This window comes from Chamaea fasciata, unplaced genomic scaffold, assembly GCF_029207755.1.
Source record: "Chamaea fasciata isolate MVZ Bird 193981 ecotype frontalis unplaced genomic scaffold, bChaFas1.0.hap1 SCAF_2, whole genome shotgun sequence".
Classification (NCBI taxonomy): domain Eukaryota; kingdom Metazoa; phylum Chordata; class Aves; order Passeriformes; family Sylviidae; genus Chamaea; species Chamaea fasciata.
In genome coordinates, this window is record NW_027094087.1 from 8,056,078 (window position 1) to 8,077,972 (window position 21,895).

The 21,895-nt window shown below is 37.4% G+C and overlaps 1 long non-coding RNA gene across 1 annotated transcript; it reads left to right on the forward strand.

The window, feature by feature from the left end:
- The first annotated feature begins 19,117 nt into the window (after nt 1-19,117).
- On the forward strand, nt 19,118-21,121 carry LOC136285800 (uncharacterized). Its single transcript, XR_010719535.1, has 3 exons — nt 19,118-19,297; nt 20,892-20,943; nt 21,044-21,121. It is a non-coding gene; the product is annotated as an uncharacterized lncRNA (long non-coding RNA).
- The last annotated feature ends 774 nt before the right edge of the window (nt 21,122-21,895 follow it).

Here is a 21,895-nt window from a genome sequence, read left to right on the forward strand (position 1 = left end):
AACCTCATGCCCATAATTACATTGCCATACTAGAAAAAAAACCTATAATAATGTGCCACTTCAGTAAAGAAATGAAATATTCAACTCTAGGACAGGTGTAATGTGGCTGTTTCACTCTAAATTGCAAGACAATGTATCTCCAGGATGGGACAGTTACAAACATAAAACAAATAATACTTTAAAATGAAGATTTTACAGTTAAATTTGGATTAACATTATTTACAGTTAAATATAATTCTTGAATTTACACAGTAAAGGTAAAAATATTTCTCTTCCTGTGTTATATTCATTCTTCATGGAGGATCACAGGGTGAACCCACAGGATTATGCTTAAATCTAATGGGGAGAGATGTTCAAAGAGTATAAAAGAGAAAAACCCAATTAATTTTAACTTTAAGTTAAAATGGTGAGATTTTTTCTACAGTTTAAATTCAAAGATTGTTTTTGGTTTTGAGAGTAAGTATTTTGATGTTATTTTTAACTTTGGCATAAAATGCAGGTGAAGGGAATTCAGAAGTCTATTTAATTTGCTTATCTCAGAGCTTGAATTCCCTCGTTCAATATCTTCCTATACTTGTTAAGTCTTGAATCCATTGCTCTCATCAAAGTCTTACAGTGGACAGGCTATTAGGCATTGCAAAGTCCCATTCTTCATCTTTACCTTTGATTTTTTTACAAATTTTTTATAAAACATTTTTGCAGAAAAAAATATATTCTCTTGTTTAGTGAGTGGGACATTTCCTTATGATTTAAATGGGTCAGATGAAGCAGAAAATCTCCCAGAGAGCCAGAGAGAGCTGCATGTCTCCAGAGTCTGTGACAAAGCCATTCGTGTGAGAAAAAGGAATTCTTGGTCCAACAGAAACAGCTGCATGGTTTATTTAATCAGCTTCTTTTAACTTATTCTCTCACAGCTTTGGTAGGACTTTGAACCTATGAATTATCTGGGTTTTTTTGTAAATTATGCTCTCTTTGTATGTGGGAAACATAATAAGTGCTTTTTGTTATCTTTTGTATACAGTGAACTAACCAGATAATCACATATGGTCAAAACGTGTAAATGGTGTGTCAGAGGTCTAAACTGATGTCCCTTGGGGTAATGGAACCATTGTATAAAGAAAGAATGTGTGATTTCTCTACTATTAGCAAACTGTTGTGTTGGGTATTTACTATGGAATAATATCTCTACTTGTTTTTATTCAATTAATTAAAGAGGATGCCAGGAGCTACAATAGTGCGAATGAAGCCTAATATTATACATTTAGGAAGTAATTATATGAAACCATTCAAAAAATTACACTTATGGTGTGAAGAAAGAACAAAATAAACCAGATAGGAAACTCTGGCTCCAAGAACTTAATACACTTATAATATAATTTAGTGTAAAACTAGAACTTCAAGACAAGCTGTCATGGCACATTCAGCAAGATGGCAAAACCTTGTAATTAATAACTTATTCAGTTATTATCAGGTGGAATTAGCGAAGAGTCTTTCACATGTAGTAAAACACAACTTTCAGCTTTGCCATCTGATCTCTCTTTTTTTTTATTTTTTTGAAAGCAGAAGACATGAATTGAGGTCTTGCTTATTTTTTATCTATGGGAAATACAAGTGAGGATGTGGAACAAATAATTTTGAAGATAATGAAACCTTTCTTGATTTAATCTTCAGACTGGAAAATGTAAATACAACATCAAATTTCTCATCCTTTATTCTGCAATTTCCATGACATAAATGTACCTTATATCTCAGGAATCCAATAACAGACTGGCTTTCCTGGGCTACAATGCTGTACATCTCCAGGACATGCCATCCACTTTTAGATTTTTTTGGTGGTGAGAGATAAGAACTCCTCCTTGTAGGGACTGCTCAGTACTGTGAGCTCAGAGGTTGTGTGTGTTAATGGGCACTAGATTGTTAGCATTATTGTTATTTTTCCAAAGACAAAATTAGCAGAAAGAAAGCATCATCAAGCTAAACATAATTCAGATAGTTACAACCACATGGTACCCTGTCCAGAGCTGATCATGACTTGTTCAAAGTTCTCAGGTTCTATTCCTCCAAACATGTTCCTCTAAGTAAAATTTGGAGAGGGAAGCTTTTTAGATTCCCTGTCATACTGTGGTCTGAGATATTGAAAAAGCCCCAGACTTTGCTAAAAAATTTCAAGAAGTTGGCAAAAATAGCTTTGCAGTGTTTTGGATGTAGCGTTTTCCTAATTAAAAATAGCATCTAATGCAACTAATGTAGTTTTTATCACTTAAACTTTTTCCAGCCCCTTAATCCGTATGAGTGCAAACAATTCATAAATAAAACATCTTTGGGAATCCAAAAGGCTGTTTCTTCTAACTGTAGGAGTTCCAATAAGGACTCACATGCTGCATGTTGCTAGGCTTATTTGAAAACTGCTGGTGTCCTGCTCTCAGTCTGAGTATAAAACACTCTCCAAAAAAGAGCTCTTCCACTGTGGCTATCTCTGTGGGATGCTGGTTGTTTGTAAGAGGAGCAACAAAAAAATAACTGGTTGTTTGTAAGAGGAACAGCTGCCTCCTGTGTCAGTCAGAATTTAAGTAGGTCCAGTACTATTGAAATCCTTTATTCCCAGGATGGTCCCACGACTGGCTGGTGTTGTGCACACATCACTTGTTAATCACAATAAACTCCCATGGAGCAGATTGTCAATGGTTCCTCTTGAATACCTAGAATATCTTGAAAATCTCAAATACCACTTTTACAAGCTGAAAGCAGTGAGATTTGGTTAGTGTTGGAGGAATTTGGATATTTGCTTTACTCTGCATCTCATCTCCTACCTGGAGTGACTCTGGCTGCGGGGCCACTCTGCTCAGTTGGGAGGAGAACTCTGTCAGGAAGATGCTCTTAAAGGGAGGCAGCCAAATCAGCTCCAAAGGACACTGTGTGATCAGGATCCTGTCCTGACTTGTCCTTATGTCTTCATTCCCTTCTTATCTTCTTTCTGATCTTGGCTTCATAGAACTCTTTCAATTTTCTCATCTGACAGAGCAATAGAAATCATGTTATAATAGTATGTTCAGAACCCTGTTAGAGAAAAGCAGTGTTAAATTCCTGAGAAAGCTGGATTCCTCTGGCTCACTGCTGAAATGTGCTCTGAAAGCGTGCACTCTCCATTTCAATTTCTTCACAAATAAAAAGGAAATTATGCACAAGTCCAGAGAAAGAGGGAAGGTTGCAAGAATACCTCTCTTACATCTTCTGTATTTTATGCTGCAACAATTATTTTGGGGTTTTGCCCTGAGTGGTGAACTTACAGCTAATGAGATGTGGTCTCATTAGTCACATTGTTTTTTGCATTATTCAGATTAAGCCTTATGAAGATAAGATTAAAAATTAATATTTATTCATATATTTATTTAAACTAAGGTGAAAGGTGATAAAGAGAGCTTCCTACCATATGATTAGCATGCCAAAAATTCCCTGTTATCCTCAGGAATGCCTAACCTCATCACAGCTGCAAATCACTTTAATTGGTAGAGAAACTGAGAAGAGCATAGACGGGATGATCGCAGACTTTCTGAATGATATCCCATCAGTTGACTAAAGCAGTCACTACCTCATCTTTTTGAGGGGTGTGCTGAATAATAATCAAATTTTCATAATATTTGAAAACTTTAAATACACAGTCTAGGATTTTATGACAGTAACTTCTTTAAAAGCTTCCACAGTGATAAAAAATTCAATTTTGCTCTATGGCCATGCTTTCAGTCTTAGAATTACCTTCTGGTTTCCTACTGTTATCGAAAGTACTTTGATTTTTCTTTTTACATGTGGTGTGCCTCCACTGTCCTGCAACATTGGTTGTGTACACTACAAAGCTTAGAAGTAACAGGTCTCCTTGAGGCAGTATGTACTTGTGTTTATGTAATCAGTTCAGTGGGATTTTTTACTTGATTTTCAAGAAACTCTTCCTATATATATCATATATATGTATATATGCACTTATACACATGTGTGTATGTATAAAATAAATAAACCTTTACGTACTCATCTCCAATTAAGAGAGTTGCCCTATCTGCAAAGAAAAGTGCCATTCACAGGACATATATTTTGTCTCATCATCTGAATTGAAGATTCTGAGTTGCTAAATTTTTTAAAGTTTTATTTTCCAGACAATATAAGCTCTGAAGTTCTGTGCCAGTGAACATGAGAGTTTTTTTTTACTGCTGTGATCATCTCTCTTGAAGGCTGAAGTTAGTTGGAAAATTTTTAATGTCATTATTCATTTCTACAAAGAGGAATCTTTGTACATTGGTCAGCTCTTTTCCAAGGACTGGTCAACTGTTGTCCAAGGACTTTTCTTTAGTATTCACCCAGAGAATATTTGACCTCTGCTGTGGAAAAATAAAGTGTTTTTACTGGCATTATTGTTAGACTGGACACTAGCTCTGCTCCTTCGTTTAGAAGCCTTTTCTTGAGTTCTTCAGAGAGGCTTTGATCACTGAAAAAATTGCTTTTTCATGACCTCATTTAATATGCAGAATAAGCTTCACTACCAGGTGCCATGGTTTTCCTTCTCTGAGAGTTCCCTAAGGACATCCTGGTCTTTGTGTAAATCTCTTTGTGATTCTTTTGTTCTTCAAAATGTAGGCAATGCTGAAACTCCCAAATCTGCATTTGAAAATGCTCTTTCTGTGATTTTTTCTTTCTTCTATATTTCAGTAAGACCTCAGCCAACCCCTTTTCTGTATCTGCACGCATTGGAAATGAGGTTTCACTGGCTGTCTTCCACAGTTGTATTTTGAGCCCTAGGCCTTCCCAGAACAATCTTCTTCCAGTCAGATTTTGGCTCTCACTTTTTTTTTATTCCGGGTCTTTTAAGTGCATACATCTAAATTAAAAGCTGCTTTTGTACTGTTCTGTATGCTGTCTCTCTCTTGGAATTATTGCACACTTTACTATAGTTATATAGAGATGTGGATGATAGTTTACGCTGTGTGGCTGAACATTTCCAAAGCATATTTCAATCTTCAAAGTTATAATTAGTCTTTTGTCTGTCCTGTTCTCTCCTGAAGCTGTCTGTCATTGTATGGAGCACAGCATCAGTCCCATGGAGGACTGAGCAAGTGTGTGAAGCTACTTGCTCAGGTTTCCAAAGAGCCAAAGCCATGGTTGTACATGGACTTTGTACTTCTGACCCAAAATCACACTGGCCCCCAAAACAGACAGAGACAGAGGGTGGAACGTTGGAAACTTAAATGAAGGATTTGTCTTTATGTGTTAACTCATTTTGAATCAGAAACTCTTGCCAATTATATTAAATATGTTGGTTCCATCTGTTTCAATTCAGTAGAGCACTAACTGCACAACTGTACCTTCATTAATAAGTGAATTATGTTCAGTTAGTTTGCGTTCCAAAAGCAAATGGATTAAAACATTCGTACTCCATCCTAGAAATACTCTTAAGTGCACCAAGTGAATAAATATGTCTGCCTAAAGCAACTATTTTAATTAAAAAAAATTATGTTACAGAAGTAGATTGTTACATATCAAAATCATTCCTGACCTACCCAGTCCGGGGAATCTCTGGGAAATGTTAAGTGTATTTTACAAGGTAAAGACTTAATGGTTTTAAGGCAGATAAGAATCTGTAATGTAACAATTCATAGGTCATATAATGTGGAGTGAACTTTCCCAGAGACTTCTCTTTGCATTAGCACAACACAGTTTACAGGATGCAGCCAGATCCTCAGCAAAGCATGAGACCTCAGGTCAAGCTTTGGTCCATAAAAGGGTTCTACCTGCCAGTCCTACAGAAAAATGCAGATCTCACAGCATGAAGAGCTTGAGTTGCAGTGATCCTCAGCGTTTTCAGGTGATCCAGAATTTTCCAGGTGCCTGAAAGAAAGCAGCAAATATGCAGCAACACTTCAATGCGGAGTGATATTTCGGCCACATCCCACGAGGTTTGCACAGTGACTATTAGGTTTCCTGGGATGGGGGCAGTGTCTCTCCAGAGTTAAGATCTGCAGTTTGAAGTAAAGCAGATTTTGAGCTCTGTTGCAATTTCCCTGCTCTGGGCAGCGTGGTCCCGGGAGAGCCGTGTAATACCAGGGAGTTACATGTTTGCACCTTCTGAAGGTCACTTTCAGGGACTCTCTGTCACCGGCAGAATATTAACGCTGTTCATCACACATCCTTCAGGTTCAGCACATGTCAGGGAAAGAGCTGCCTTGTACCTGTGAATACCCCTGCCTGCAGGTGCAGAGATTTCCAGTACGAATAGCAAGTGAAGGAAAAAATGTGTTTCTACCCAGTGCAGTTTCACTAGAAGGGCATAGCATGGAGGTGGGGAAAGCAGGGCCAGCAGATTCTCCAGCACAGCAGTGAGAAGAAGAACAGTTTAGGAAAAGAAACAAAATCAACTGAGCGATTCCTAACGAATATTATACACTTTAGAGTTCATAATTTTTCAAATAGAAAGGATTTTGCTAGATAATAACTTTGGGGGTAGATTTTTTTTTCCCTTCCTTTGTGATGCTGTGTCTTCCAGACTATCCCTTCTGCATTATTCCATTAAGGTTCAGAAAACCAACAAAACAAAATCACACAGCAAAAGATTAGACCTAGTCTTTGCAGGTTTAAGAACACAGGATTAGTCTATTTCTTTGAATCAGGCGCTTTTATTTTATTTTTTTTTTTTTCTCCCAAGGAAACCATTGCTATCTCACGCTTACAACCAGTCCCTGAGGCTATGGAAAGTCAATCCCACATCAGGAAGAGGCAGGTGAATATGAAAAAATATCCTGTTTCTATTTCATAAAAAGAACCCTGGAAGGCTCTAGATCATCTGTAATCCCACACCTTCATCTACACACGCCACATTTCCCCCCCAGACCTTAATATGCATGAATGTTTAGGGTTTGGGAATCTGATGAATTGGAAAGATCTTCTACACAGCATGTCCTGTGATGCTCACAGTCAACAGATGCACTGCAAGCCTTCAGTGGTCAGGAACATCTATAACTGTGGATAAAAAAAAAAAAAAAAAAAAAAAAAAAAAAAAAAAAGCAAGTAAGAAGTTCAGGTTCGTGGAGTAACCAAGAATTTTGTTCAAGTCAAAGAATATGTGTGTGTGTATATATATATGTATATATTTAAATTGCTATTTTTGATTCTTAGACAAAAGACAAATTCAAACCTGGAAGAGAGAAAATTAAAGATCCAATCATTTTACTTTTCCCAGTTCCAGCTAGTGAAAGAAACTGATTCTAAAGCAACCTGAAAAAAATAATCAGGCAAAATGTGAAAGGATGTCATCATCTCTGCAAACTAAAATTAAGCTGTCACAATCAGAGTTAAAACCGATGTGATATCTCTGCAAGATGACTGATGAATTTTTCAGCCTGTAGTGGCAAATCAAGCCAGCAGAACAATAGCATGTGCCAGGTGTCGATTGAATGAATAGTGCCACATTCCTTTTTATTTTTTTTTTTCTCCCCCAAAAGATGCTGGCAAAAAGCATTTCTGTTCTCCACATCTCCAGCAGGCCTTTTCTAACACTTTAATATTTTCACAGCTCACCTCCAGTGGACAGCTGTTTAATACTGGAACATTTCACTGCTCTGATTCACATTCCAGTATCACAGCCTCGAAGGTGTACATGTTCTTACCTTTGTAACCATGAGGGAGGGGTTGACCAGGAGGTGGTCAGATGATCCCTGCAGCCTAAATTATTCTATGGTTCTATAAAATTCCAGAGAAATTCTACAAAATAGACTCAATTCTTCCTCCTGGATTCATCCAGTCACACTGGAGTGAATTGCAGCTAAAGTAATTCTGCTTTGCACCTGTGAAATCCTAGCCAGGGGAGGGAGGAAAGCCATGAGATGCAGTGTGACACAATCAGCATGGCCATTTGGAGTTTTAGTGCTATTCTCAAAAAAATCTAAAAATATAGCCTAGCCTATGTTTTCTCCAAATTTGTTTTATTTCTCTTTGTCTGTACTTGTAATCCGTAGTAATGATGCAGTGGTGCTATTGCTATTGCAGATGGTGAAGGGTCTATGATGAAATTTTCATTTACTGCAAAATCCTTTGTGACATTTTATAAAGAAAATCAGTGGAAACTCCACTCCAGAAATGCTTAGCTGCTTGGGATATTATACTGATAACTATAGGGGAAAAAAAAAAAACAACAAAACCAAACCCAACCAACCAAACAAAAAAAAACCCACCAGCAACAAAATGCTGCAATAATCCTGTAAAAATATCATATACTTTATTGATGTGCAAATTTTCTTGTAGTTGTCTACCTTTGGCTTTTCTATACAATATGGCAATATGAATATGCTTCAGGTAATCCAAATTCCATTTCTACTTTTTCCAGTTTTAATTTAGGCAGATTAAGTGACACTTTAGCTCAGATGGTCAGAGCCTGGTGCTAAAAAGGTCAAGGCTGTGGGGTTCAATCCTTATGTGGGCCATTCCTTTAAGAGTTGGACTTGATCCCTGTGGGTCCTTTCCAACTCAGAATATTCTGTGATTCTCTGACGTTCAGGTACATTGTAGTGCTGCTGTCATTGATATATTTAAAATCCACTCACAGGAATTAGATAATGTATCAGCAATGCATTCATGTATTTCTTGCATTTATATATTTCTTCTTATATTTCTATTTACATATTTCTTAACACCAGATAATGACAAGAAAAAATGTCATTAAGGAATATAAGTCACAGCAGACCCCTTAGAAATCTGTGTTAGAACATTTACTTGGAAACAAGAATATTTTTTTCACAGCTGCACACAATAATTTCAATGTAGGATTTTCTGATCTTGTTCAATTGACATGGTTTCAAGAGCAAGTATTGACTGCAGCAGTGTATGAGGCCATCAGAAAGCAGTTGATAATGAGCTCTGACACAGTGAAGATGGAATTTTTGCTTTAAGGTGTGCGATTAAGGTGTGTGAAATTACAAGTGCTGGGATAATGTGTGACAAATGGTGAAGGAGAAATACCTTTAGCTTAGCAGCACCTGCTGGTCTTTGAAAAATACATGTGCAAATGACAGTGGTATTATAAAAAAATAGAAATTGTGTTCAAAAAAAGAAATAAAGAACTAGGAAAATACAACTTATTCTTCACCATCAATGATATGAATAGTTGAGACCATGTTCTACTACTGTATCATCCAGGTGTGAAGGATGTATGATGCAATTTACCCTGTGGAGCGGAGTTTATTATTACTGACACCACATGCATTTTTCACATTTTTGTCTACATAACGTGGAAGAGGTGAGATATGTGTAGTACAGATAAGATAGATAAGTGAAATAAAACCACTGCTTACTTAAAAAAACCATTTGGTACAGACCTTTGCAGTTCCATACAGATGTAGCTGTGTGCATAATAGCTCTGCTAAGAGGGGAAACTACTCAAAGAAAAAATTTAAATACCTGCCTCTTTTAACAGTAACAGTCCAAAAAAGGGAGGTTAGGTCAGTCTATACAGGATTAAAAAAAAAAAAAAAAAAAGAAAAAAAGAAAATCCACAGAAAATCCATTTTAAAAAGAGACATCATTAGCAAGTGAATTTGAACAGACTACACTAACACAGAGAGTGGAAGAAGGGTCTTGTGAAGGCATGAATTTAAGCAAGTGGGAATTGAGTGACAGATGATTTGCAAGCTAGAATCTCCATTTGTTTCATGAAAGGAATTAAGTCATGGAGTGGTTATTGAGAACTGGAAGAAGTTAGAGGGGATGCAGGGATAGGACTGCAGAGAGAAAGTCTTCAGGAGAAATTTCAGAGCATTCTGAATGCAAGAATGAACTCACCTACATCCTTGTAGGTGATACATGGGAGTTTGAGTTTGAAGTGCTAAAAGAAAAATGGATACCCTGAAGCTATGATCCTCAGACTGAAAGTCCCTTTCAAGGCACAAAGGGTCTGCCAAGGAGGAAAAGTGTGACTTTGTTGCACATTGTTGATTTAGATGGAGCCTGTGAGCCCTTAACAGCCTGAAGACATACCATCTTTCCCCACTCCAAGAACCTGGACGTGGAACACCCATGCTCTAAACTCCAGTGACAGAATTATCACTTGGAAAGTGCTTCTAAGCCTCAGCTTTGGAGGTCTTTTAGAAGAGCACTATGGAGGATCTTAATAGAATTTGCTTTGCAGTGTGACCTAGTAAATGAGCACAATGGCAAGCAGAAAAAGAAGCAAGGGAAAAATTAACAATAAAAACTGTTCTGGGAGACTACACATCAAGGATACACCTACAGGAAGAGTTTTTGTCTTAATTCTGATGTGCAACGATGTCACTAGCAAGGGTATTTCTGACAGTATTAATGACATCGTGACATTGAAATTAAAAATTTTGGTGCAAGAAGTACTGACTGTGAAAGTCAATTCACACAGCTCTTCCAAGAAGGCTAATAGAATTATTGGCACTGTGTCTGAATAGGAACAAAAGGATGTGAGGGAGCTCAGAATGGCCAGGGTTTGAATCTGGTATTGATTCATAGTAAAGGAATTCAGGAGTGATGTGAGTTGTTTAGAAATACTTGGCTCTTGTTCTATCTGCTATAAAGTTATGCTGTAAATGAAGCACATGTTAAAAGAAAGAAGATGTAAGGACACAAGTAGAAAAGAAGACAGCACACTGCTAAATATAACACATATGTACTCATTTGTTAGGAACAGGCAAAGGGGAAAACTGGAATACTGTTGAGCTAGCTGATTGTTACATATGTATTGAGGCTAGAGGGCTGGGACATGAGTCCTGGGATGCATTTGTCTTGGTAAAAATACAGAATAAGACCATGCTAATTTTGTTTCTGTCCAGTTTCTTTTTCAAAGAACTAGTGGTGATAGATGTTAAGCAGCAGTGCTGTGTAATACCTTACCACAGGTATCAAATGAATATTCTCTGGATAGAGCAGTGGGTGTAGTGATAGAAAGACCACGTGAGGTTTCCAGTGGATTGTAATTATCTTTACCAAGGCTATGTGAGTGAAAGATAAGGGGTTCAGCTGGGACCAGATTATTGATGCATGTCCTACCCACCAAGCAGGGCGTGCTCCTTCCTTCACTGGGGGAAAACCTTACAGTGTATACAAAAGTCTTAAACAGGCGTTGTGAAGGGAAGCACTAAGAGAAGCATCCAATTGGAGCTAGGTCATTCTTTTGAGATACTTAATACACTTAACTGTTAGTCCTGATCCGGTAAATCTTTAAATGTTTAATGGGAAAGCACCTTGAATCTGTTAGGGCACATTAACCAAGGTTCAGCCACAGAGTAGAAGAATTGACACTTTCAAGGCAGTTGTTTCCCAGGAGCAGCTGGAGTATGCCCACATCTAGCCGTGCCTGTCTGTATTGACATGACATTTCTAAGAGCTTGATCTAGTTTTCTGGGGAGGGACGGGGCTACTTTTGGAAAAATTACAACTCTCAAAGTATGTTTGTATCTCTTTTTTGTTTCTGCTATATCCTAGTGAGGGAAGATGGGGTTGGCTCTGGAGCAGAAACCTCAGCAGAGGATGGTGTTGTGGTAAATAGAGATTTCTTCTTATCTACCAATACATTGTTAGTCTGTGAGGTAGCTGGTGCTCAGTTACTCAGGACTCATATTCCCAGTGCTCCCATGGGATATAAGGACTCCCACAGCAGAGAAAAAGCAGGCAATATCACATATAGAACACACCTACAAAAGCAACACAGACCTGGGCTGTGAAGGCATCCATAATCGTCACTGGTTAGGTCAACAGCATGCCTTCGGGAAAATAACTTTACTATGGATTTTCATGTAGTGTTAAGAAAAGAAAATAATAATAAAAAAAAACCAACAATGGAGATTTTCTATCTTTTATTAATTTGTCATTGTTGGTTTTGCAAGGCGTTGTTAGGTTTTTTTTCCATGACTGCTGCTTTTAAAAACATCTTGTATCTGTTAGAAAAAGAGATGACAAAGTATTTTTTTTTCTGTTTAAAAATTTCACTACGTTGTCTTTTTCAACCTGGTCCTTCAAGAAAGAGCTTACCAAAGTACAAAGAGGAGGAAGAAGAGAACAATGTAATTGATCTATTCCTTCTCTTTTATTAAGCATTTCTTAAATCTTCTCATAGAGGCAGTAGCTCACACGACTTAAGAACTTCATTAAAGAGGAAACTTTTGTGAGACAATTTCTACCTTTTTCTCAAGCTAGTCTTCATCCTGCTTTTAAATGGACGAGGCTCCATTAACATACTAACACAATTTGCAGTTTGGCCAGGGCACTGTGAAAAGCATCCATTTTGCCATCAAATACTTTCTATACCTTCAGTAGAGAAAAGTTTCCCTTTGTTTTTTTCCATAGACTTCCATGTCCAGCCAGTGTATTGCTATGATTCCATCATTTCCCTACTCATAGCAGCTGACTCCTGCACCAGATGGCAGCTTTGGAGAAAGGGCACACCATGAGGCTTTGCCCATAAGAAATATATTTTAAAAAACCTCCGTAGCCTGGACTAGCAATAATATCTCTTCCTCTGTGAAGCCAGGCTTAATGCTGATTGGGAATACACAAGGAAATTTGCACTGTCTATCCACATGGGGTGCCATGAAATTTCATTAGCTTCCTTTCCACGTGTGTGAGCAACAAGCATGTAGCTGATTTTAATACAGACTCTAAACAAGCACAGGCAAACCGAATAACATCTTAGAGGAGATCATAATGAAAATCCCTGCCTGACTTAGAGATGATAACAAAAGGAGCATTATTTGTTTGGGTTTGGTCCTCAGTATTTCAGAACCACTGAACCTCTTTTTAAGAGACTGGAATTATTCAAGTAGGAGTACTAGAAACTTCAATTAGTTCCATTTCTGACAAGCCAGCTATGATTTCCTCAGGCTTTTACGGGACAGATGACATTGTGTGTGTGTGAAAATCACCTTCAAATTAATGGTGATCTTACTTTGCTCTCATTGCTGTCCTGACCTGTCAAGACTCCTCTTATTCTGAGGATTCCTCAGCTGGTCCTGCCATCTCTCCTGCTCTTGTCAAGGAGTCTGGGCTGCTTTTTCCAGGCTCATGTGGCAGTAACAGCACAAGAACTGCCAAGCATCATAGCCTGCAATGCCCGGACCACATCATGTCTTGTGAGAGAGACATTCAGGCAGGTTTCATGTAACATCCTGTGCGCCTCATTTCGTCCAAAATGATCCCAGTTTTGCCTCAAAGAAAATGTCTCTCTGCTGCGTGGAGAGGTCCCGAAGTTGGTTACATGTTCAAAATTTGCACAGCTATCCCTCCAAAATGCACCACATGTCAAAGTGACGTGAACATCTCCAGCCACACAAGACAGGGGTTTTATGACAGAATAGTAAGTGATAAATTAGTTAGCTATGTTACAGTGTTAATGGTAATGGTAATTTGGCTTCACAAATGCCATCCTTTCCAAATGAATAGGTGGAGTTCATGTTTCTCTTACTTTTCCTGCTGAAATACCTGTGACCTCTAAAGGACATGGCATATAATTTATGTGAATAAAGAAATAATTATTTCAAAAGAGTTAGTGAAAATATGGAAGGATGAGGTTTTTTGTTGTTATTTTTTTTTATTTTTAATTAAAAATGTCTGTTTTCCTTTTTATGTATAGGATAATTTAAACCAATATAGATCTAGGCATCATGGCTAATAATGACACAACTTCCCATAGACTTCAGTGGAATCAGAAAGATTTTACAAGCTAAGGGGCCAAATTCCTGTTTCTGAGCTTTCCTTATCTCATATTTTTATTTTCTCCAGTATGTCCTGTCTTTATGAATAGAAGCCTTAGACAGCTAGACAGACCATTCTACAGGTCTGTATTTACGCAGATGCTCCTTGCTTTATAGTACTTGTTCATTCCCAAGCAGCAGCAATAATTAAGAACTCCTACCGACAGCAAATTCCTCGACTGTTATGCATGGTTTACCACTGGCAATAATGAGAAAATACCACTTGCTTTAATTAAACAACAATAAATTAGAAGCGATGATTTACTGAGGATAATTGTTCTTTATTTATTAAAGAATGTAGCTTGATGTGTGTTGTTCTTTTCATGCAACATCAACTTCTTTTTAAGTAGTCAGCCTTGCACTTGCATGGTTCGTGTTCATGAAGTGCTTGCTGTAAGGCTGGAAACAAATGGTGATTAAAAACAGTGTCCTGTTATGTTTTTGAAGGAGCTAATGGCCCCCTTTGGAGTTGCTAATTGGCAAGTTCTGCAACTCCAGGCTTTTGAGGTATGGTTGCCATGGAAAAATTGCTTTGAAGTTGGCAGTTGTGAATATTTGACCATGGTTTTTCTTAGTTTGGAGTCCGGATGAAAAGCACTGTCATTTCTCCCACAGGGCAAAAGATGGCTAGAGAAACTGTGCAAAATGATTATCCATCAGGGTGGGTACAACAGTGAGAGATGATGACAAATAAGGTTTTCCTAATGGACTCCATTTCTCTGTCCACTGCGAGGTTTTTTGGAGCTTTTCCTGTTTCGGTTTTGGGTGGTTTTGGGCGTGGTGTTTTTTTATTTGTTTTGTTTTTGGTTTTGTTTTTGTTTTTTTTTGGTCAGCCCTTGATCTGATTAGAAGATTTGTGGATGAACAAAGGTGAGTGATTTCTGTTTAACCTGAGCATTAGTAAAGGAAATGCAGTGTCCGGAGCTGGGAGAGAAGTTGGAGTTCCTGAAGTAAAATATATAATTGCAAATAAAACAACCTACTGAAAAGTTATTTGGAGAATTCACATCTCCTGCACTGGAAAAGATGCAGACCAACTTGTTTCAGTGTGACTGAGAGGTACTTTTGTAAAAGGCTTATGTTATACCATAACGCCAAGGGAAGCAATACATGGTTTACCCTCTCAAACTATCCTGTGCCACAGTTTGTGATGTTCCCCAGTGACGTATTGGTAAGCTTAAAATCTTCCTGTCCTATTGTAATCTTTCTTTCTTAAACCCCTTTGCAAGTTTGCCCAAAATTTAAATTGGCTTTGACCTTTATCTACATACACAGTTAACACAACAAAAACAGATAGATTAATGTTACATATTAAAAAACACCTTATTCCTGTTTCTCTGGCTTCTTATTTTCTCATTACTACTCTCATAAAACAATGAAACACATGTTTTTATCACTGGACTTGGGCCAATTGTCCTAAAATATCTTTGCTCTTAAGCCTCAGTTTTACATTTCAGTTTCCTTCAGAAAACACTACCCATCATGTTAAATTGTGTGTTCATGTGGCTACTGAGCATGAATCTGAGCAAAACAAACCTATTCTGTCTTTTGATTTACAGCTAATTTTTAGAAGATGTTTCAAGAGGCATGAATAGTTTATTTTCTGGAGAGATATTTATCCACATATCATTAAAAAATCTTCTCATGGCACACTCACAGTGATTATGATTCTTGTATAAAAGATGAATTTTGAAGAAATCTTTACCTTATTGTAGTCTCTAAAGTACTAAAAATATAAGAAGTATAAAAAATTAACATGGTTGCACAACATAAATATGATGTGATGAAGCAGAGACAGCAATATTTATTTTTTTTCCAATTATCTAGTCTAACTGGAGGCAAGTCAGACTTTCTCAGCACCTTTTGAAAAATGAGAGTTCTTCAGGCTTAAAATCTGCAGGTAGAAGTAATAAAACTGTGTTCATAAACAGTGAATTTTTTATGTAGAATTTGAGAGATGTCTATTCTTTTCTTGTTTGATATACACAAGGTTTCTTTTGGGGATGGGAATCAAGGCCTTTTTGACAGCAAAAGAAAGTGTCCAAATCACTACACTTGGGCATGGATTTTAAGCATATACTGGGATTTTGATTTCTAAAGAAATTAGTTTGAACCTGTTGGATAGATTTCATTTTCTTAATTGGTCACAGTGAAACATGGTTTAAGACATTACAATCCACTTAATTATTTTTTTTTAGTGTATAATTCTCCCCCTCAAAGTGCTGCTTTTTATATTAAATAAAATTGTTTAATTTCTTTTTTACTAAGTCACAAGAATAACCTTTATGTGACTTTGTGTCTGTTGATTACCAGTAATTAAGGTCAAGCCTTTCCTGATCCCCAGTTCTGTCCGACTAGCTGCGTGGTTATATTTCTTTTGCAGGTTCAGAATTGTTAACATTTATATTCTGTCACAGGAGAGATTTATCCATAGTACCTGCAATTCAAATGACTTCTAAAACGAAGAATAAGTCAATGTTTTGGGCTTCTTTTAAGGTACTGCAGTAAAATGATCTGAAATTGAAACTGAGATGGTCAGAAATGTCAGAGACCTGTGTGACAACTTGGAGCAATGAGAAAAGAACAGTGTGAGCACACATACTCTAGAAGGTAATGTGGAATAGTTAAAGTGAGGTGCTTTACTTTACATATTACATGGGAAAGAATGAGATAAGATGGAACCAGAGACAGAACCCTGAGCTACTGAAGTCAAAGGAAAGCCATCTTTGTAGGGCAGCAAAGGTGACCAGAAACAGAAAGATCATATCCCTTCGTACTTACATGCCCAGAATTCTCTTGAACTCGCTTCACATTGCATTCTTTAATACAGGAAATGCCAAAAAACTCTGGTTTTAAAGAGTTAGTGTGAAATGCTACTAATTTTGCTGTTTAAGAAAGGGTAAAAGACTGCTGATGTTGATAATAAAAGTAATATGAGCCAGAGAAAAGTTACGTTACACCACAGGAAGCAGATTCAGAAGAATTCACACGATATTTTAATCTGACAGTAAAAATGCTAGACTTGAGCTATAAATAAACTGAAAGATGCCATTCCACTTCACGGCTCCTTCAGTTGTGAAGCCTGCTCAATATGTCTTTTCTCTGTCATATAGAGGGCCATTTCTCCAAATTTCTCACTTATGCCAACGTAAATATTTATAATCTGTTTTAAAGCACTCTTTTTTTCATGTCCTGGCCAGATTTAAAGTACAGAATATCTCTTCCAGCAGCATGGCTGGTAAAGTGATAAAGTGCAATGCTGCTGTAAGTACTGAACAGACAGAACTCCCAATGTCCTTGTGCTGTATACATCAGCCAGGGCCTGGTGCTGCAAGTAAAAGACCAATATGGATCAAAAAGTTGAGCTTTTTCCTTCCTTGTCTCTTCTGAGGATATGCATGTTACTCTGACAGGTTGTTGTTTTTTTTTCTTTTACTAAAATAGGACCTCATGCAAAAGGCTTTATTTAAAATTCAGTAGAGGCAGACTGGCCTCTCCACCACCATGCGAGGACAGGCAATCCCTGTGCAGGACCCTTGGATTCATGCCAGTGAGTTTTAACCTTCCTCCATTCATACTGGCAAAACATGAGCTGAGCACCAAACTGTTTTGGGAAGGACAGCTCTCATCTCACTAAACAAAAAAGTAAACATATCAAGAAGATCAAGATTCATTAAGTGATTGTCTCCAGCGTGATGTGCAAGGCTAAATCTGGAAGATGTGGGCTTAGCTCACAGGCTCATCTCCAAGTACTGTTTAATCATTATGGATGATTAAAAACATGCAGAAATGTTGCACAATCAAAACCTGTCCCTTTCCACAAAATGTCATCATCACTAGACTTCAGAATCATACCTGTGTTTGCAGTCTCATTCCTGAATAAAGGAATCTTGAATTCATTTTATTTAAGGAAAAAGACTGACATGAAGCATGGGAAATCCCCCCTCAGTCCTTTCAGAGGTGCATGAGCACTACTGAAGTGACCAGTACCCTGGTAATTGGGTCAGTTTCTGCAGTGATGAACATTTGAAGCTATTAAGCAAACTGGGGGATTGCAGCTAGGATCCTTGTACTCTATATTCTTGTTCTAACCACTGGGACATAACAATAAGGAAAAAAAAGAAAAAAAAAATCATCCTTTCTCCATCTTTCAAAAATGCCTATAATCCATATGGAAATGCAAAGGACATACAGGACAAACAGGCAGAGACTACAAACTGTGAATAGCAGGTAAACCTACTCACCATCCTGATGTAGAAGCCTCTGTTTTTAATTCCTGTTATGAGGAACATGGTCCAAATCCAATTCTTCTAGATCCCTTTTCAAGAGACAGTAACTCCACAGGTCTACAAACCATAAGGATAACACTTGGGAACCAGGTATTCGAAACTTATGGGTTTTGGCCTTCATTATTTATTTTTTTTTTTGAAATACCTTTCTCAATGTAGTACATTTTTTCTATGTCTACATTTTCCTTCCTGTGGTAAGTCACAGTTTGATCTTCCAGTGCTTTTTTTTTTTTTGTTTCCTCCAAGTATATTTGGACAAAGGTACAATTGGTTATCTTTACTGCCATTTATACTCTGAAGTGGTATTTAAAATATCAGTATTTCTATGGGCTCATTTTGTTTCAATGAACGTGGAGGATTTTTATATAATAGATATACTTGGCTCTGTACCTGCAATGCATTTTGCACAGCTTTTCGCTCTCTTTCTAAATCTACCAACAACACAGTTCCACTAAATTCATTAAGGAAGGATAGGCAACATTATTCAAGTGAAATGCCACATGAGTGCTTTTAAAATGCAATGTTTACTGTCTTCCAACAGTTAATAACAGGCTGATGAGAATTTAGCGTGCAGGAGAGGGGAGACATCATAAGCGCTATTGATTTTTCTTAAGTGCTAAAGCTTTTAAAGGGATTCCTACAAAGACACTTGCTATATGGAACAGGACCCTGTGCTTTGTCAATTTAGCTGGACAGCTGAAGAAAGATATAGACTGGAAAATCAAAGAAAGGGAGACACCTCTGGGGTTAATAAAAGTGAAGTTAGGTTCTTTCCAAATTGCTTTGTAGACAGTTGGGAAGGCATCACAACCATTCAGCTTCATGCTGGTGGAGCATCTCATGCAGGAGGTGTTATCAGTCCCACTCTTAAAAGGTTGCAGAGAGAGATCCAGGTTAAGTTATACTTCAAAACTCTCCAGAAACTGGGGATACAGCCAGTCACATTCACAACCTCAGATCAATATCAACCATATGCACAACAAAAATCTCTCTCATAGAGCCAAATTCACAAATAATGTCACAATGCTAAATGATCTGTTTCAACCTCCCATTACACTTGCTGTTCTTTTTCTGACAGATTACAGAACGTGGCACTCAGCTTACCATGAAGTGTATACTTTCCCAAGGCCAATTGCTGAGCAAGAGATCCATCAAGGCTCCTGAAATGCATTTTCAAAGAGGTTAAAGTGATCCGGTGATGTGCTGTATTTGAAGTGCTTTTCTACTGAGAAAACTGAAGTCCAGAAGGCAGCAATTTAAAATGAGGTTAGGAAATTATTTACAATATATTTGTTCTTCCTATATGGTCAAAAGCATGTTTTGAGGCTTTTTGTGAATGTTTGGACAATGTGAAATGAAGTATCAATAAATTAAGCTGAGCTAGTTCAAAACACTTACTGACCTTTTAACTTCTCATGGGGTAAGTACAGATCAGATATCAAAGCTGAAAATCCGAGTATTTGTTATAAACAATTTACAGGGAGGTTAGAGATGCAGCAGTAGGCCAGAAATGTGGTATTTATGTAGTCTACAAACATATTCCTCACTAGCTGAAAACAAGCCCAGATTTTTGCCTCAAGCGTGCTTTAATCTGTACAAGGAAAATAATTTCTGCTTTGGTTTTGCATAGAATTACAGCACTATACAAAGAGATATTGCCTGTGTATAAATACACCCACCCTACCCTCTAAGGGTTTAGGGAAGATTTGCATGTAAAGTGAAATTTGATCTTTTCAATAAATCAGTAAACATCAGGAACACCCACAGTGCCTGCTTTTGGTACATTTTGATTTTGAAAGATTGAAATTGAAACTTTTTCAGCAGTAAAGTTTTTCAGTAAAAGTTAAATAAGAAAAGAAATGCAGGGGCTGAAAAAACAGTTTGCCACCTGGATATTTTTTTTCCTTAGCAGCTGTAGCATGCTGTCCGAGCTGTACCTGAGGTCTTCAGACTGTAGTAAGGTTATATAAACTTTAATGGAGAAAGAGCTAACTCTCCTAGGCTGAGGGAGGGCCCTTTACCTTATTTTTGATACAAAAGTCATGCAACAATGAGAGGCCAGGAAACCCAAAATGATCAGGGCACCGTGGAATGAATAACGTAGGATCATGGAGCTACAGAAAGTGAATGCAGCAAAATGTAAGACAGGAACAGGAACAGGCTGCACTCAGTAATGAAGGCAAAGAAGGAGGTAGAAGAAAAGCTCATATCCTCAGATAAATACCATGATATGTGAAACTCCTGCAGCTTTTTGGAGAAAATTGATTCTTACTGAGTTAAAGTACTAAAAAAAAAATTTAAATAAATAAAAGTCACCTCTACTTCTCAGACAGATCTGTTAATAAATAACCTGAAGTTCATTGCAAATAGTTTTTATTCTCATGTAAAAAGCAGTGAACAAAGCAGTTTTCAGAAAAACAATCCTTATGAATAAAGTTTTGTTGGTTTTTTTTTTTTCTTAAGATCCTGCAAACCAAAATAAGTGTGAAATTAGCATTATAGCAGCTTTCCAGGACCCAAAGAAAGGTGGAGAGGGACTTTTTCCAAGGGTATGTAGGGACTGGACAAGGGGGAATGTGGCCTTAAGCTGAAGAAGAGTAGGTTTAGATTGAATATTAGGTGGAAATTATTTACTGTGAGCATGGTGAGGCACTGGAACATGTTGCCCAGGGAGGCTGTGGTTTCCCCATTCCTGGAAGTGTTCAGGGCCAGGTTGGACTGGGCTTTGGGCAGCCTGGTCTAGTGTCCCTGCCCATTGCGGGGGGTTGGAATGAGATGATCTTTGTTTAAGGTCCAAACCAAACCAGTCTATGATTCTATGATTCTGAAATGAATTTTTTTTTTTCCCTTTTGTCAAAAGCTTTGCCAATGAAATGAACTCCCTCCCAGCTGCTGACATCCTCTGAATTATGGTAAGTAGTGTACACATATACTTGTACATTTCCACTCTTGGATATTTCCAATTATCTCAGCTGTACTTCAGCTTTTTGACACATCTACCTTATTTTTCAGGGGGAAAAATAATTAAAAATATATTATTAAGAGAGCTACAACAGAAAGGACTGCCAATCAAAATGTAACATATTGAAAAGGTCAAATACTTCCCTTTAATACATTCAGAGCCAGAACTCTCTTTGTTCTTCAGTTTCTTCAATGCTACAATTAATTCAATTAAAGTACCTTTAAAGCTAAGAAGTATTGTCATAGATCATAACCTTTAGAAATGTCTGCATTCTTTCTTACACATTTACCTTAGTTAGCATATTTTAATGGCATCTCAAGGAAGAACTGTGTAAAGTGCTCTTGGCTTCTAAAAAAAATAATAAAATTAATAAATAAGAAAGCTGTCGAAATCATACAGAAAGATTTAGAGGTATTATATTTAAAGATCAATACCCATTCATACAATGGACTGGACACAGAAATACAGAGCAATAGGAAAAAATAGAGTACTGGGAAAAAATTAATCACAGTAAGATGTCTAATGTATCTCCCACTGGCATTTTCTCTCAAGAAATGATGATGGCTGTAGGGGGGGTTAAAGGAGATAACATGTTGAAAAGAAAGGCAGAGGAAGCATATACCTGAGTATTTGGCTGACTGCCCTACGTGAGGAGCTAACCAGCTTCCTAAAAGTTGGTCTTTCAAAACATCTGAGGAAAATAAAGTTAGGTTATTCCATCATTTCGAACACGACTGTCATAAGAAAGTTGTATGACAATCAACACCACAAAGGTGATAAAATACTCAGGCAGGTAACGTGTCTGCCCTGGTCCTTTTACCTTTTTGGAGCCATCTCAGGAAATGGGAATGCCACTGCCATCTGCTCTACAGGAGGACTGAATTGGTTCCAAAAGATCAAAC